Raw genomic sequence first — 19,673 nt, forward strand, 5'->3', positions numbered from 1 at the left:
GTCGGTGTGTAGTTATGCTAAAACAATGTCGGACACCGTAATCTTCTCTGGTCCCCTCCCCAATCTGATCAATGATGACATGTATAGCCGCATGTCATCATTTCAGCGCTGGTTGTCTTGGTGGTGCCCAGCAAACAATGTGGGCTTCGTGAATAATTGGACAGCCTTTTGGGGAAAACCTGGTCTGATTAAGAGAGACGGCATTCATCCTACTTTGGAAGGTGCAAATCTCATTTCGGCAAACATTTCAGGGCTCTGTGGACTTAATCCATGACAAACTGGAGTTGAGACCAGGAGGCAGAGTCGCAGTCTTACACGCTTCTCTGCGCTCTCTCCTAGGCAGTCATCCATAGGAATCCCGACCCCAATAAAATACCCAATATTAACGGTGTGTGTGTCTGCCCAAGGACAATTTAAGGTAAAACCTAATAGAGGTGTCATACATAATAACCTCATAAAAGTAAATGTAACAACTACTACAGTGCAACAAAACAGGAAGATTAAATGTGGTCTCTTAAACATAAGATCTCTAGCATCTAAAGCAATACTGGTAAATGATTTAATATCAGATTATAATATTGATATATGCTGTCTCACTGAAACTTGGTTGAGACATGAAGAATATGTCAGCATAAATGAGGCCACTCCACCCAGCCATATCAATACTCATATTGCCCGAGGCACGGGCCGAGGAGGTGGAGTTGCAGCAATCTTTGACTCAAGTTTACTTATCAATACTAAACAAAAATTAAATTATACCTCCTTTGAAAGCCTCATTTTCAGTCTTACGCATCCGACCTGGAAAACTTTGCAGCCAATCTTATTTGTTACAGTGTACCGTGCACCAGGTCCTTATTCAGAATTCTTATCAGAATTCTCTGAGTTTCTATCAGCTTTGGTACTTAAAACAGATAAAGTAATTATCGTAGGTGACTTTAATATTCATGTTGACGATGATAAAAATAGCCTTACTGTTGCATTTAACTCTATATTAGATTCTGTTGGTTTCTGTCAGTGTAAATAAACCAACCCACTGCTATAATCACACTCTTGACCTTGTTCTGACTTATGGTATTGAAATTGAGCAACTATTAGTCGAACCGCATAATCCTGCTTTATCCGACCATTTCTTAGTAACTTTTGAAGTACTGTTACTAGACTACAAAGCATTAGCCAAAAGCTCCTGCAGCAGAAACCTATCTGTTAGTGCTATAGCCAAATTTAAGGAAGAGATTCCACCAATACTTAACTCGATAGCATGTCTGCATGTAGGGGAGGAAACTTATACAAAATGTACACCACCCCAAATTGATCATGTTGTTGATAGTGCTACAGATGCGCTGCGAATAAAATTAGACTCTGTTGCTCCTTTGAAAAAGAAGAAAATAAAACAACATAGATTAGCTCCATGGCATAATGCCGAAACCCGCAAAATAAAGCAAAAGTCGAGACAACTTGAAAGGATATGGCGTTCCACTAAACTTGAAGAATCTCGTTTAATTTGGCATATTACTCTCAATGAATATAAGAAAGCACTGCGTAAAGCGAGAGCAGCATACTACTCTTCATTAATAGATGAGAATAAGAATAATGCAAGATTTCTTTTCAGCACTGTAGCCAGGCTGACAGAGAGCCACAGCTCGACTGAGCCTTCTATTCCCATAGCACTCAGTAGTAATGATTTTATGTGCTTTTTTAACGATAAAATTGTTACTCTTAGAAACAAAATCAATGACCTCTTGCCTTTGACCAGTATAGTGTTATCAACAGCTCCCGGAAACGTAAGTTCTAATAATATTACACTAGATAGTAAACTAGAATGCTTTTCAGCCATAAACCTTGAACAATTAAATTCAATGATTCTCTCTTCTAAACCATCAACGTGTATCTTAGACCCGATTCCAACTAAGCTGTTAAAAGAAGTTTTTCCATTAATTAGCACTTCTTTATTAAATATTATGAATATGTCTTTATTATCAGGCTATGTTCCAAAATCATTCAAAGTAGCAGTGATAAAACCGCCTCTTAAAAAGCACAACCTCGATCCAGAGGTTTTAGCCAACTATAGACCTATTTCTAATCTTCCGTTCCTCTCAAAAATTCTTGAGAAAGCAGTCGCAAAACAGCTGTGTGATTACTTAAGAAACTATGATTTATTTGAAGATTTTCAGTCTGGCTTTAGAACACAACATAGCACAGAGACAGCTCTGGTTAAAGTCACAAATGACATTCTAATAGCCTCTGACAAGGGACTTGTCTCTATTCTTGTCTTGCTCGATCTTAGTGCTGCATTTGATACTATCGACCATGATATCCTATTGCAAAGACTAGAGCACTTAGTTGGCATACAGGGAACTGCTTTAGGCTGGTTTAGGTCTTATCTATCTGAACGCTCTCAGTTTGTACGTGTCAACGATGAATCTTCCATGCAAACCAAAGTTAGCCATGGAGTGCCACAGGGCTCAGTGCTTGGACCTATTTTGTTCACCCTATATATGCTTCCGTTAGGCAATATTATAAGGAATCATTCTGTAAACTTTCATTGTTATGCGGATGATACTCAACTATATTTATCAATCAAGCCTGATGAAATTAATCATCTAAATAAAATTCAAGACTGCCTCAAGGACTTAAAAACGTGGATGACCTTACATTTTTTGATGTTAAACACGACCAAAACTGAAGTTATTGTACTTGGCCCGAAGAATCTACGAAACAAATTATCTAAAGATATATTAACTATGGATGGCATTAATTTGGCCTCCAGTGAGACTGTAAGGAATCTTGGTGTTATATTTGATCAGGATTTATCCTTTAACACCCACATAAAATCCATTTCAAGGACCGCCTACTTCCATCTACGTAACATTGCAAAAATCAGGCATATCTTGCCTCAAAACGATGCAGAGAAACTAGTCCATGCATTTGTTACTTCAAGGCTGGATTATTGTAACTCCTTATTATCAGGGTGTACCAAGAAGTCAGTCAAGTCGCTTCAGCTGATTCAAAATGCTGCAGCTCTTGTACTAACCAGAGCTAGGAAAAGGGACCACATTACTCCTGTTCTGGCTGCCTTACACTGGCTCCCTATAGAACACAGGATAGAATTTAAAATTCTTCTTCTCGCCTACAAAGCCCTTAATGGGCAGGCGCCATCTTACCTTAAAGAACTCATTATACCCTATTGTCCTACTAGGGCATTGCGTTCCAAGAATGCAGGGTTGTTGGTTGTTCCTAGAGTCTCTAAAAGTACAATGGGAGCCAGAGCCTTTTCTTATCAAGCTCCACTTTTGTGGAATCAGCTTCCAGTTTGTGTTCGGACGGCAGACACCCTATCCGTTTTTAAGAGTGCGCTTAAGACCTTCCTTTTTGATAAAGCTTATAGTTAGGGCTGATTAGATTCAGCCCCTAGTTTTGCTGATATAGGCTTAGTTTGTCGGGGGACATCTTACTTCTTCCTTCTCTCTGTCTATACCTGTGTACTCTCATGTTCCGATTAACCCAGCTTCCCCAAATTTCTTTCTTTTTGGTGTCTATATACGCCGGGATCCGGAGTCATGGATGATCCTGCGGTCCTGTGTCATGGATTGCGAGTCCTGGATCTTGAGTCGTGGCTGCGGTCCTGGATCATAAGTCCTGGATGGATATCCTCGTGGATTCATCTTCTTATTATACACACATGCATTTCAAAACATTTGGACTACCTATGTTGCAAATGTATTATCTTTTCAATTTACACACGGCATCTATTGCACGTCTGTCCGTCCTGGGAGAGGGATCCCTCCTCTGTTGCTCTCCCTGAGGTTTCTCCCATTTTTCCCTTTAAACTGTGGGGTTTTCTCTGGAAGTTTTTCCTTGTACGATGTGAGGGTCTAAGGACAGAGGGTGTCGTATTGTCATACTGATATTCTGTACAAACTGTGAAGTCCACTGAGACAAATGTAACATTTGTGATATTGGGCTATATAAATAAACATTGATTGATTGATTGATTGATTCACTTTTTTTCTTACACATTACATTTCAACAGTTTAGCGTCAGATTTTCAGCATAAAGCATTCTCACTAGCAATTTCTTCAGGAAATGCATTCTCTAGTTACAAAAATAGGATAGGCCCCCCAGAATTATTTGGGAGCCTTCCTGACACATGCACATGCATAAATGTAAGGTTTGTGTTAGTAATTTAACATGCAAGAATCATATACTCATCAGTCCATAGTAGACACATTTTCTTTTAAGTTAAAGGTAAGCTAGTCCCTATGGATATAACCCCTTCTCAATGATTCTAAATATTATATTAATTCACCATTTACCGTTTGATAAAAGATTAGTTTATCAGAAATACATTGTCTCTACCATAACACATAGGTTTGAAAAATAAATTACCCAATATAAAAGCAATTACTCAATATAATTGACTCAGGAGTCCATTTAAGCATGGTATAGTTTATAATCTATTAATCGAGAAGACTCAGTATCACCTGTGAGCAGCTTACAAAAAACAATTGTGAGAAACATATATTTTGCAGGAAATGTATACATTTGTTGAAGAACAAAGCATATCTGCTGCAGGAGGAAAAGCCTCAGCCCCCTAACATCTGAGTCACTACTGAAGGCATAGCATCAATGATAGAGGATGTCTGCGGGTGTCATTACTAAGAAATGTCAAACAAATTAAAAACCTTACATTTGAAAACAGGTTTGCATTCCTCCACTTAAGGTAACGTTATCATTGGAAACAATAAAAGCTGTTTTGACGTAGAATCTATAAATTGAATTGCAGAATTAGACATTAAGAGGCCCCTGACATTAGGCCTATTTTAAAATAGTAGGGGCTTTTAATAGCTTGCCAACTTACAGGCATCCTCTGCATAGCAGTATGAATAGCCTTAAAAAAACAACCCACTCTGTGGTAACGAGAGTCATGTATCTGACCCAAATGCCCTAAGTGAAGCCGTTAGTCTCATCTGACCGACCCAAGGTGGTGGTGTGACAGGGAGGCTTCCGAGTGTTCAAAGCAGAGGTAAAGCTTTCGGTTCATGCCTCGGTGGGGGGAGCAGACCCATGTGAGACAGTATCAACGGCTGTAATGTTCAGTTTGAGGAGTGTTATTCTCTCTGGGAGCAGGAAATGGTGTCCATTCTCGGACCAGACAGTTAATGTCATGTAGAGCAGCCATAGCATCTCTGTGACTGTACTCAGCCGGACTGTAGCAGGGCAGAACTGGGTGACTTTTAGTGAAGCCGTCCAAGGCCATAGACAAAATGGAACCACGTACTAACAAAAGGGACACAAGGTCAGTTCTCTCTTTACCTTTGGCCTATTCATAAAACAAATTAGTGGGAAAAATGTGGAACACTAATCCATCATCATGTGAAATTTTGAGTTAATCTAAATAATTACTTATGGGTTGAAGTCAAATTAACATTGACATCAGAACGAAAGTCAGTCAAAATTGGACGTGCGCGGATTAGAATCCAAGCAATACACCATCGTCCAAGCTCTGTAACGAAAAGGATAACAAGATTAGGTACAGTACGGGAGCGTTAAAACACCCAAACATGCACACTTATCTCCTTCTGGTAGAGATTAGAGGACAGGTGTAATGTTGTGAACAAAATCATCAAGTCAAAGTTTCATATTTTTTATCTTATGTACCACATTTAATTGAATAATTAATCTTGAATTACTAATAACTCTAAAGAAGGCAACAATTTGCAATGTGGACAAGGTGAATACTCATCCAAAGTGTGTGTGTGTGTGTGTGTGTGTGTGTGTGTGTGTGTGTGTGTGTGTGTGTGTGTGTGTGTGTGTGTGTGTGTGTGTGTGTGTGTGTGTGTGTGTGTGTGTGTGCGCGCGCGCGCATGCGTGTGGGAGCAGCTTGTCTGCCCAAGGTTTAAAACATTTGGGACAGCAGTGAGAATGTTATGAGAAACAATTTGTTGCTTAGACTGAACTTGAAGGAAGCCAGACTGAAATATTAAAAATAATACAATTCAATAACGTGCTTTAACCACCAGGTGTCCCTTTCTATCAGCTCTGCACCGTTATGGTGTAAATACAGCCTATCTACCAATTGGATCAAATATAAAAGTCAGCCGAATTAGTGTTGATACTGCGAGGAGACGTATTGTGTGAAAAGAAATGTAGGATGTTATTTAATTGCTTACAGTATATATATATATATACAGTGGGGCAAAAAAGTATTTAGTCAGCCACCAATTGTGCAAGTTCTCCCCAGGGCCGTGGGAAGTAGGGGTGCTGAGGGTGCTGCAGCACCCCCTGGTGGAGGACAGGGGATCTGCACTTCCACAAGATATAATAAAAAAAAAACGAATTTTCAGCCTTGATGTAACAACATTCATAATTAAGTAAAGATAACACCCTTTTCACCCCGGTTACATTTTCCATTTGCCCTGTACGATGGGCGCTGTAAGTGATGAAAGTGGGGGATGTTGGCTTAGCAGGCTCCCGCAGCTCACAGCCAAAGTGAGAGAGATAGAGAGAGGGGATACCGCGGTACCGGCGGGGATTGTTGTTAGCTTCTGCTGCGCTAACGGATATAAGAAGCTGTTTCTACAATAATGGGGAGGGAGAGTCCTCTCCTGTCAGACTGAGAGGCTCAGTGAGGTAAAGGACTCTGAGGGCTTAGATAGTTCACTTTAGTCGAAGTTATCTCAGTGGGTCTCAAACGTTTTGATCACAATTTATGTAAACAAATATTTCCAAGGCACACCTTTATAATTATTAGGATAAATAAAAACAGGTTTGAAATAATTCCAATGTATACTATAGGACAGTAAACCAAAAATATTGTTTAAAACTGGAGAGATTTTAAAATATACATAAATAAATAAATGTTAACTGGTAAAATAATATATGAATGAACAACACAAATAAAATAAGTTACATGTATTTGTTATTGGCTATGGTAGGTTATTGGAAATGTTCACATACCTACTTATTTGATTAATAAAATGCAAACCGATCTTTTTCATATGGGTGTTTAGAGTTGTACCCCCTAGATCAGTCTCTAATTGGGCGCTCAAAGTGCACCAAATTGAAGCATTTTACTTTAAAATGTTAAAAAAATCTTGCCGGGGGGGTACCCCCGGACCCCCCGAGAGGATGTGAAGTCCACCCCCCCAATTAAAACATGTTATAATATATAATAAATTTGAAGCCTTGTTATATAAGCTGTGTGCACCATGTCAATATATTTCTCTTTTTGCAGTGTATTGGTCTTTTGTAGAGGTTTTTCATTGCCAGCTAAAATCTTGCCTAGCAGCACATTGGTCAGAACCAGCCCTGGTGTCATCCCCACAGCACCCCCCATTTGAAACATGTTCCCACGGCTATGGTTCTCCCACTTAAAAAGATGAGAGAGGCCTGTAATTTTCATCCTAGGTACACTTCAACTATGAGATACAGAATGGGGGGAAAGAATCCAGGAAATCACATCGTAGGATTTTTAATGAATTAATTGGTAAATTCCTCGGTAAAATAAGTATTTGGTCACCTACAAACAAACAAGATTTCTGGCTCTCACAGACCTGTAACTTCTTCTTTAAGAGCCTCCTCTGTCCTCCACTCGTTAACTGTATTAATGGCACCTGTTTGAACTCGTTATCAGTATAAAAGACACCTGTCCACAACCTCAAACAGTCACACTCCAAACTCCACTATGGCCAAGACCAAAGAGCTGTCAAAGGACACCAGAAACAACATTGTAGACCTGCACCAGGCTGGGAAGACTGAATCTGCAATAGGTAAGCAGCTTGATGTGAAGAAATCAACTGTGGGAGCAATTATTAGAAAATGGAAGACATACAAGACCACTGATAATCTCCCTCGATCTGGGGCTCCACGCAAGATCTCACCCCGTGGGGTCAAAATGATCACAAGAACGGTGAGCAAAAATCCCAGAACCACACGGGGGGACCTAGTCAATGACCTGCAGAGAGCTGGGACCAAAGTAACAAAGGCTAACATCAGTAACACACTACGCCGCCAGGGACTCAAATCCTTCAGTGCCAGACGTGTCCCCCTGCTTAAGCCAGTACATGTCCAGGCCCGTCTGAAGTTAGCTAGAGAGCATTTAGATGATCCAGAAGAGGATTGGGAGAATGTCATATGGTCAGATGAAACCAAAATATAACTTTTTGGTAAAAACTCAACTAGACGTGTTTGGAGGAGAAAGAATGCTGAGTTGCATCCAAAGAACACCATACCTACTGTGAAACATGGGGGTGGAAACATCATGCTTTGGGGCTGTTTTTCTGCAAAGGGACCAGGACGACTGATCCGTGTAAAGGAAAGAATGAATGGGGCCATGTATCGTGAGATTTTGAGTGACAACCTGCTTCCATCAGCAAGGGCATTGAAGATGAAACGCGGCTGGGTCTTTCAGCATGACAATGATCCCAAACACACCGCCCGGGCAACGAAGGAGTGGCTTCGTAAGAAGCATTTCAAGGTCCTGGAGTGGCCTAGCCAGTCTCCAGATCTCAACCCCATAGAAAATCTTTGGAGGGAGTTGAAAGTCCGTGTTGCCCAGCGACAGCCCCAAAACATCACTGCTCTAGAGGAGATCTGCATGGAGGAATGGCCAAAATACCAGCAACCATTGTGTGAAAACCTTATGAAGACTTACAGAAAACGTTTGACCTCTGTCATTGCCAACAAAGGGTATATAACAAAGTATTGAGATGAACTTTTGTTATTGACCAAGTACTTATTTTGCTCCATAATTTGCAAATAAATTCTTTAAAAATCAGACAATGTGATTTTCTGGATTTTTTTTTCTTCTCATTTTGTCTCTCATACAGATGTAGCACTTCATTTCAGACTCCAGCTTACAGCTTCCTGCCTACGACCTACCAAAGACCAGTACAGAGGAATGTTAAGCCCTCCCACTATTTTCCAAGAGGGCGTTGCCAGATTTTCAATTTCAGGTTTTAACCAGGAGATGGCGCTTCGTACACAAATACAGAAAGACAAGTTTCATGGACTTTCAGTTGTGTTTTGAAGAGCATTTGAACACATCAATATTTTAGATCAACTAAAGTATATCTAATCTTGTAATTCAATAATATATACTCTTTATATATTAAATAATCATAATCATAATGTAAATGTTTACAATACACTTCTTTATTTGTTATGCTCATACTTTTACCTTTACAATCGTTTGCTTTAATATCCTGTATATTTTTTGTATATTTTTGTGTTTGCTTCCTCCTGCTCCCTTTCGGACACATACTGTATGATTTATTATTAGGGTCTGAGACCTAGGTCGGCGAAGACCCTATTGAAATCGGTCGCACAGCGACCGATAAACCTGCGAAACACACACAAAACAGGGAAAACGACCGGCAAAAGCACAGAAAAGGTTCGGAAATCATGACGGGTGATAGGCCGCGTGACTCGCATGATTGATATCGGTAGGATCAATTTACCAATTTTACCATGCAAAACCCACACAAAACAGGGCAAAAGACGGGCAAAAGTGGCCTAAATCATGAAAGTAGGTAGCCCACGCCAACCGAGTCACATGGGCGCTCGCGGGAGTTGTGACTTGGCCATGTGACGCGCCCATGTGACTTGGCCATCCTAGGCCGTCCATAAACATGATTGATATCGGTCCGATTATTATTATTATTATTATTATTAGGGTCTGAGACCTAGGTCGGCGAAGACCCTATTGAGATAAACCTGCGAAACACACACAAAACAGGGAAAAAGACGGGCAAAAGCCCATCAAAAGTGGCCTAAATCATGACAGTAGGTGGCCCACGCCAACCTAGTCACATGGGCGCTCGCGCCCATGTGACCTCGGCCACCCTAGGCCGAACATTATTGATATCGGTGCGATTATTATTATTCTGATTATTATTTTAATACATTGCGCGCACTTTTGACCCCCGCAACATATGTGAAAACTCACCAAATTTCGCACGCGCGTCAGAAGTCGTGAAAATTGCGATGTGTAATTGGTTCCGGAACTTTGCGTCAAAAATTGCGTAGGCCACGCCCACTTCCGTTTTTAACGTTAACTCCCCCCACTTTAACTTTCACGTAAACGAACGAAACTCGCTACGCATATCTAGGGTGCGGAGACGAGCAAAAAAGCCTCTTGGAGGGGTATAAAATAACGTACAGGAAGTCGGCCATTTTGAATTTGGCGTTGGAAAAACGCGATTTATCGCGTTTTTCGTCCCTCGCACTTTAACGAACTCCTCCTAGGGACTTTATCCGTACCACTCCAAATTCCTCGGGTAGCTTCTCCACAAATGGGCGATCTAAAGTTATCACGGAAATGTTTTTCTTTCGCACGGCGTAGCCGTGATTTGGCGCCAAAGTTCGCGTTCGCTCGATGCTAGGCCATCCCTCAACATGGAACACGATGATGTCATAACTCAAACTGACATGCTCAGAACGCCACCAAACTTCACGTGATGGTTAACACTGCGGCCCTGAACAGCTCTACGTAAAATCCGATGTTACTTAATGTGGCGTTACCATGGCAACGCATCCCTCGCCATAAAACACGGTGTCGCTGTAACTCCAATGGACACGGTCCCATCGTCCCCCAATCTTCACTTTTATATCACCGGTTCATGCCTCAACAGCTCTACGTGAAATCTCAGATCTCACCGTATGCCGTTTCCATGGCAACGCATCGCTCGCCAAAAAACACGATGTTGTGTTAACTCAATGGAAAATCGTCCAAACGGCACCAGACTTCAGGCTATCATTAATGGTCCGGCCCTCAACAGCTCTATGTCAATTATGGGGTGTCACCATATGCCGTTTCCATGGCAACGCATCCCTCGCCAAAAAACACGATGTTGTGTTAACTCAACGGAAAATCGTCCAAACCGCACCAGACTTCAGACTATCATTAATGGTCCGGCCCTCAACAGCTCTATGCCAATTATGGGATGTCATCATTTGCCGTTTCCATGGCAACGCATCCCTCGCCATAAAACACGGTGTCGCTGTAACTCCAATGGACACGGTCCCATCGTCCCCCAATCTTCACTTGTATATCACCGGTCCATGCCTCAACAGCTCTATGTCAATTATGGGGTGTCATCATATGCCGTTGCCATGGCAACGCATCCCTCGCCAAAAAACACGATGTTGTGTTAACTCAATGGAAAATCGTCAAAACGGCACCAGACTTCAGATGATGGCTACTGGTCCGGCCCTCAACACATCTAGGCGTATTATGGGGTGTGATCAAATTCCGATGCCATGGCGACAGATCACTCGCCATAAAACCCAATGTTGTGTTAACTCAATGGAAAATGGTCCAAACGGCCCAAAACTTCACAGGTTTGATAACGATGCAGCCCTCAACACATTTAGGCGTATTATGGGGTGTCATCAAATTCCGTTGCCATGGCGATAGATCACTCGCCATCAAACACAATGTTTGTGATACTGCTGTGACTCCTATGTACGTCGTCCGATCGGCCTGAAACTTCCCACGTTTGCCTACGGCCGAGTCCTCGAGACGCCTTTCGCGACACGTCGACGTACGGACAACAGCCTGCGGAGCGTCGGCGTCGAAGACCCGATCAACGCTGCTTGCAGCTTTAATTATTATTCTGATTATTATTTTAATACATTGCGCGAACTTTTGACCCCCGCAACATATGTGAAAACTCACCAAATTTCGCACGCGCGTCAGAAGTCGTGAAAATTGCGATGTGTAATTGGTTCCGGAACTTTGCGTCAAAAATTGCGTAGGCCACGCCCACTTCCGTTTTTAACGTTAACTCCCCCCACTTTAACTTTCACGTAAACGAACGAAACTCGCTACGCATATCTAGGGTGCGGAGACGAGCAAAAAAGCCTCTTGGAGGGGTATAAAATAACGTACAGGAAGTCGGCCATTTTGAATTTGGCGTTGGAAAAACGCGATTTATCGCGTTTTTTGTCCCTCGCACTTTAACGAACTCCTCCTAGGGACTTTATCCGTACCACTCCAAATTCCTCGGGTAGCTTCTCCACAAATGGGCGATCTAAAGTTATCACGGAAATTTTTTTCTTTCGCACGGCGTAGCCGTGATTTGGCGCCAAAGTTCGCGTTCGCTCGATGCTAGGCCATCCCTCAACATGGAACACGATGATGTCATAACTCAAACTGACATGCTCAGAACGCCACCAAACTTCACGTGATGGTTAACACTGCGGCCCTGAACAGCTCTACGTAAAATCCGATGTTACTTAATGTGGCGTTACCATGGCAACGCATCCCTCGCCATAAAACACGGTGTCGCTGTAACTCCAATGGACACGGTCCCATCGTCCCCCAATCTTCACTTTTATATCACCGGTTCATGCCTCAACAGCTCTACGTGAAATCTCAGATCTCACCGTATGCCGTTTCCATGGCAACGCATCGCTCGCCAAAAAACACGATGTTGTGTTAACTCAATGGAAAATCGTCCAAACGGCACCAGACTTCATATGATGGGTGATGGTCAGGCCCTAAACAGCTCTAAGTCAATTAGGGGATGTCATCATATGCCGTTTCCATGGCGACAGATTCCTCGCCATAAAACCCGGTGTTGTCGTAACTCAACGGAAAATCGTCCAAACGGCACCAGACTTCAGACTATCATTAATGGTCCGTCCCTCAACAGCTCTAAGTCCATTATGGGATGTCATCATATGCCGTTTCCATGGCAATGCATCCCTCGCCATCAAACACGGTGTCGCTGTAACTCCAATGGACAGGGTCCCATCGTCCCCCAATCTTCACTTTTATATCACCGGTTCATGCCTCAACAGCTCTATGTCAATTATGGGGTGTCATCATATGCCGTTGCCATGGCAACGCATCCCTCGCCAAAAAACACGATGTTGTGTTAACTCAATGGAAAATCGTCCAAACGGCACCAGACTTCAGATTATCATTAATGGTCCGGCCCTCAACAGCTCTACGCCAATTATGGGATGTCATCATATGCCGTTGCCATGGCAACGCATCCCTCGCCATAAAACACAACGTTGTGTTAACTCAATGGAAAATCGTCCAAACAGCACCAGACTTCAGACTATCATTAATGGTCCGGCCCTCAACAGCTCTATGTCAATTATGGGGTGTCATCATATGCCGTTGCCATGGCAACGCATCCCTCGCCAAAAAACACGATGTTGTGTTAACTCAACGGAAAATCGTCCAAACCGCACCAGACTTCAGACTATCATTAATGGTCCGGCCCTCAACAGCTCTATGCCAATTATGGGATGTCATCATTTGCCGTTTCCATGGCAACGCATCCCTCGCCATAAAACACGGTGTCGCTGTAACTCCAATGGACACGGTCCCATCGTCCCCCAATCTTCACTTGTATATCACCGGTCCATGCCTCAACAGCTCTATGTCAATTATGGGGTGTCATCATATGCCGTTGCCATGGCAACGCATCCCTCGCCAAAAAACACGATGTTGTGTTAACTCAATGGAAAATCGTCAAAACGGCACCAGACTTCAGATGATGGCTACTGGTCCGGCCCTCAACACATCTAGGCGTATTATGGGGTGTGATCAAATTCCGTTGCCATGGCGACAGATCACTCGCCATAAAACCCAATGTTGTGTTAACTCAATGGAAAATGGTCCAAACGGCCCAAAACTTCACAGGTTTGATAACGATGCAGCCCTCAACACATTTAGGCGTATTATGGGGTGTCATCAAATTCCGTTGCCATGGCGATAGATCACTCGCCATCAAACACAATGTTTGTGATACTGCTGTGACTCCTATGTACGTCGTCCGATCGGCCTGAAACTTCCCACGTTTGCCTACGGCCGAGTCCTCGAGACGCCTTTCGCGACACGTCGACGTACGGACAACAGCCTGCGGAGCGTCGGCGTCGAAGACCCGATCAACGCTGCTTGCAGCTTTAATTATTATTCTGATTATTATTTTAATACATTGCGCGAACTTTTGACCCCCGCAACATATGTGAAAACTCACCAAATTTCGCACGCGCGTCAGAAGTCGTGAAAATTGCGATGTGTAATTGGTTCCGGAACTTTGCGTCAAAAATTGCGTAGGCCACGCCCACTTCCGTTTTTAACGTTAACTCCCCCCACTTTAACTTTCACGTAAACGAACGAAACTCGCTACGCATATCTAGGGTGCGGAGACGAGCAAAAAAGCCTCTTGGAGGGGTATAAAATAACGTACAGGAAGTCGGCCATTTTGAATTTGGCGTTGGAAAAACGCGATTTATCGCGTTTTTTGTCCCTCGCACTTTAACGAACTCCTCCTAGGGACTTTATCCGTACCACTCCAAATTCCTCGGGTAGCTTCTCCACAAATGGGCGATCTAAAGTTATCACGGACATTTTTTTCTTTCGCACGGCGTAGCCGTGATTTGGCGCCAAAGTTCGCGTTCGCTCGATGCTAGGCCATCCCTCAACATGGAACACGATGATGTCATAACTCAAACTGACATGCTCAGAACGCCACCAAACTTCACGTGATGGTTAACACTGCGGCCCTGAACAGCTCTACGTAAAATCCGATGTTACTTAATGTGGCGTTACCATGGCAACGCATCCCTCGCCATAAAACACGGTGTCGCTGTAACTCCAATGGACACGGTCCCATCGTCCCCCAATCTTCACTTTTATATCACCGGTTCATGCCTCAACAGCTCTACGTGAAATCTCAGATCTCACCGTATGCCGTTTCCATGGCAACGCATCGCTCGCCAAAAAACACGATGTTGTGTTAACTCAATGGAAAATCGTCCAAACGGCACCAGACTTCATATGATGGGTGATGGTCAGGCCCTAAACAGCTCTAAGGCAATTAGGGGATGTCATCATATGCCGTTTCCATGGCGACAGATTCCTCGCCATAAAACCCGGTGTTGTCGTAACTCAACGGAAAATCGTCCAAACGGCACCAGACTTCAGACTATCATTAATGGTCCGTCCCTCAACAGCTCTAAGTCCATTATGGGATGTCATCATATGCCGTTTCCATGGCAATGCATCCCTCGCCATCAAACACGGTGTCGCTGTAACTCCAATGGACAGGGTCCCATCGTCCCCCAATCTTCACTTTTATATCACCGGTTCATGCCTCAACAGCTCTATGTCAATTATGGGGTGTCATCATATGCCGTTGCCATGGCAACGCATCCCTCGCCAAAAAACACGATGTTGTGTTAACTCAATTGAAAATCGTCCAAACGGCACCAGACTTCAGATTATCATTAATGGTCCGGCCCTCAACAGCTCTACGCCAATTATGGGATGTCATCATATGCCGTTGCCATGGCAACGCATCCCTCGCCATAAAACACAACGTTGTGTTAACTCAATGGAAAATCGTCCAAACAGCACCAGACTTCAGACTATCATTAATGGTCCGGCCCTCAACAGCTCTATGTCAATTATGGGGTGTCATCATATGCCGTTGCCATGGCAACGCATCCCTCGCCAAAAAACACGATGTTGTGTTAACTCTATGGAAAATCGTCCAAACGGCACCAGACTTCAGGCTATCATTAATGGTCCGGCCCTCAACAGCTCTATGTCAATTATGGGGTGTCACCATATGCCGTTTCCATGGCAACGCATCCCTCGCCAAAAAACACGATGTTGTGTTAACTCAACGGAAAATCGTCCAAACCGCACCAGACTTCAGACTATCATTAATGGTCCGGCCCTCAACAGCTCTATGCCAATTATGGGATGTCATCATTTGCCGTTTCCATGGCAACGCATCCCTCGCCATAAAACACGGTGTCGCTGTAACTCCAATGGACACGGTCCCATCGTCCCCCAATCTTCACTTGTATATCACCGGTCCATGCCTCAACAGCTCTATGTCAATTATGGGGTGTCATCATATGCCGTTGCCATGGCAACGCATCCCTCGCCAAAAAACACGATGTTGTGTTAACTCAATGGAAAATCGTCAAAACGGCACCAGACTTCAGATGATGGCTACTGGTCCGGCCCTCAACACATCTAGGCGTATTATGGGGTGTGATCAAATTCCGTTGCCATGGCGACAGATCACTCGCCATAAAACCCAATGTTGTGTTAACTCAATGGAAAATGGTCCAAACGGCCCAAAACTTCACAGGTTTGATAACGATGCAGCCCTCAACACATTTAGGCGTATTATGGGGTGTCATCAAATTCCGTTGCCATGGCGACAGATCACTCGCCATCAAACACAATGTTTGTGATACTGCTGTGACTCCTATGTACGTCGTCCGATCGGCCTGAAACTTCCCACGTTTGCCTAAGGCCGAGTCCTCGAGACGCCTTTCGCGACACGTCGACGTGCGGACAACAGCCTGCGGAGCGTCGGCGTCGAAGACCCGATCAACGCTGCTTGCAGCTTTAATTCTTCTTCTGATTATTATTTGAATACATTGCGCGCACTTTTGACCCCCGCAACATATGTGAAAACTCACCAAATTTCGCATGCGCATCACAAGTCGTGAAAATAGCGATGTGTAATTGGTACCGGAACTTTGCGTAAAAAATTGCGTAGACCACGCCCACTTCCGTTTTTTACGTTAACTCCCCCTACTTTAACTTTCACGTAAACCAACGAAACTCGCTACGCATATCTAGGGTGCGGAGACGAGCAAAAAAGCCTCTTGGAGGGGGATAAAATAACGTACAGCAAGTCGTCCATTTTGAATTTGGTGTCGGAAAAACGCGATTTATCGCGTTTTTCGTCCTCCGTACGAATTTTGTATCGCGTTCGGGACTTTATCCGAACCACTCGAAATTCGTCAGGTATTATCTCGAGACATTGGCGGCAAATTGTTATCATGCAGTTTTTTGGTTTTTCGCACGGCATGACCGTGATTTGGCGCCAAAGTTCGCGTTCGCTCGATGCTAGGCGGTCCCTTGCCATGGAACACGATGATGTCATAACGCCAACTGAAATACTCAGAACGCAACCAAACTTCACATGATTGTTAACACTGCGGCCCTGAACAGCTCTAGGTCAAATCTGATGTTACTTAATTTGCCATTACCATGGCAACGGATCCTTCGCCATTAAACACGTTGTCGCTGTAACTCCAATGGACACGCTCCCATCGTCCCCCAATCTTCACTTTTATATCACCTGTCCATGCCTCAACAGCTCTACGTTAAATATGAAATCTCACCATTTGTCGTTTCCATGGCAACGCATCCTTCGCCAAAAAATACGATGTTGTTGTAAGTCAATGGAAAATCGTCCAAACAGCACCAAACTTCAGACTATCATTAATGGTCCGGCCCTCAACAGCTCTACGTCAATTATGGGATGTCATCATATGCCGTTTCCATGGCAACGCTTCCTTCGCCATAAAATACCATGTTGTTGTAAGTCAATGGAAAATCGTCCAAACGGCACCAGACTTCAGACTATCATTAATGGTCCGGCCCTCAACAGCTCTATGTCAATTATGGGATGTCATCATATGCCGTTTCCATGGCAACGCATCCCTCGCCAAAAAACACAATGTTGTCGTAATTCAATGGAAAATCGTCCAAACGGCACCAGACTTCAGATCACAGTTAATGGTCCAGCCCTCAACACCTCACTGTGAAAATAGTGAGTTTTCCTCAAAAGCTGTTGCCATGGCAACGCATCCCTCGCCAAAATACCCGGTATTGTCATAACTCCATGGAAAATTGTCCAAACGGCACCAGACTTCAGACTATCATTAATGGTCAGGCCCTCAACAGCTCTATGTCAATTAGGGGATGTCATCATATGCCGTTGCCATGGCAACGAATCCCTCGCCATAAAACACAATGTTCTCTTAATTCCATGGAAAATCGTCCAAACCGCACCACACTTCAGATGACTGTTGATGGTCCGGCCCTCAACACCTCAATATGACAATAGTGAGTTTTCCTCAAAAGCTGTTGCCATGGCAACGCATCCCTCGCCGTTAAGCAGGATATTGCTAGAACTCCTGTGTAAATGGTAAAAAAGTGTTCAAATTTCACATGTGTGCTAACGGTCAACCCCTCGAGACATATATGTGTCAGTTTTGAGATTTCGTCAAATGTCGTTGCTATGGTAACTAAATGGTCACCGTGAAACACGGTTCTCTCATAACTCCAGTTAACTTGCTCCAAACGGCCCAAAACTTCACAGGTTTGATAACGATGCAGCCCTCAACACATCTAGGCGTATTATGGGGTGTCATCAAATTCCGTTGCCATGGCGATAGATCACTCCCCATCAAACACAATGTTTGTGATACTGCTGTAACTCCTGTGTACGTTGTCCGATCGGCCTGAAACTTCCCACGTTTGCCAACGGCCGAGTCCTCGAGACATCTGCCTGACTTCGACGTGCAGACAACAGCCTGCGGAGCGTCGAAGACCCGCTCAACGCTGCTCGCAGCTTTAATTATTATTATTATTATTCTTCTGATTATTATTTGAATACATTGCGCGCACTTTTGACCCCCGCAACATATGTGAAAACTCACCAAATTTCGCATGCGCATCAGAAGTCGTGAAAATAGCGATGTGTAATTGGTACCGCAACTTTGCGTAAAAAATTGCGTAGACCACGCCCACTTCCGTTTTTAACGTTAACTCCCCCTACTTTAACTTTCACGTAAACCAACGAAACTCGCTACGCATATCTAGGGTGCGGAGACGAGCAAAAAAGCCTCTTGGAGGGGTATAAAATAACGTACAGCAAGTCGGCCATTTTGAATTTGGCGTTGGAAAAACACGATTTATGATTTGGCGCCAAAGTTCGCGTTCGCTCGATGCTAGGCGGTCCCTTGCCATGGAACACGATGATGGCATAACGCCAACTGAAATACTCAGAACGCCACCAAACTTCACATGATGGTTAACACTGCGGCCCTGAACAGCTCTAGGTCAAATCTGATGTTACTTCATTTGCCGTTACCATGGCAACGGATCCTTCGCCATTAAACACGTTGTCGCTGTAACTCCAATGGACACGGTCCCATCGTCCCCCAATCTTCACTTTTATATCACCTGTCCATGCCTCAACAGCTCTACGTTAAATATGAAATCTCACCATTTGTCGTTTCCATGGCAACGCTTCCCTCGCCAAAAAACCTGGTCTTTTTGTAATTCAATGGAAAATCGTCCAAACGGCACCAGACTTCAGACTATCATTAATGGTCCGGCCCTCAACAGCTCTCTCTCAATTAGGGGATGTCAACATATGCCGTTTCCATGGCAACCCATCCTTCGCCAAAAAATACGATGTTGTTGTAAGTCAATGGAAAATCGTCCAAACAGCACCAAACTTCAGACTATCATTAATGGTCCGGCCCTCAACAGCTCTACGTCAATTATGGAATGTCCTCATATGCCGTTGCCATGGCGACAGTTCCCTCGCCATGAAACACGGTGTTGTCCTAACTCAATGGACAATGGTCCAAACTGCACCAGACTTCAGACTATCATTAATGGTCCGGCCCTCAACAGCTCTATGTCAATTATGGGATGTCCTCATATGCCGTTGCCATGGCAATGCGTCCCCCGCCAATAAACCTGGTGTTGTCGTAACTCCAATGGACAAGGTCCCATCGTCCCCCAGACTTAACTTTTATATCACCGGTCAATGCCTCAACAGCTCTACGTGAAATCCGAGATCTCACCATATGCCGTTTCCATG

The 19,673-nt window shown here is 43.8% G+C and overlaps 1 long non-coding RNA gene across 1 annotated transcript in view; it reads right to left on the reverse strand.

Annotated features, from left to right (window-relative positions):
* Positions 1-1,384: 1,384 nt before the first annotated feature.
* Positions 1,385-19,673, reverse strand: part of LOC307035204 — a 29,105-nt gene continuing 10,816 nt past the window's right edge. The window contains exon 2 of the long non-coding RNA XR_013807048.1: positions 1,385-5,503. This is a non-coding gene — a long non-coding RNA (uncharacterized lncRNA). The remainder of the gene's footprint in view (positions 5,504-19,673) is intronic.

This window comes from Notothenia rossii (genome assembly GCF_949606895.1).
Source record: "Notothenia rossii genome assembly, chromosome: 4".
NCBI classification, from domain to species: Eukaryota; Metazoa; Chordata; class Actinopteri; order Perciformes; family Nototheniidae; genus Notothenia; species Notothenia rossii.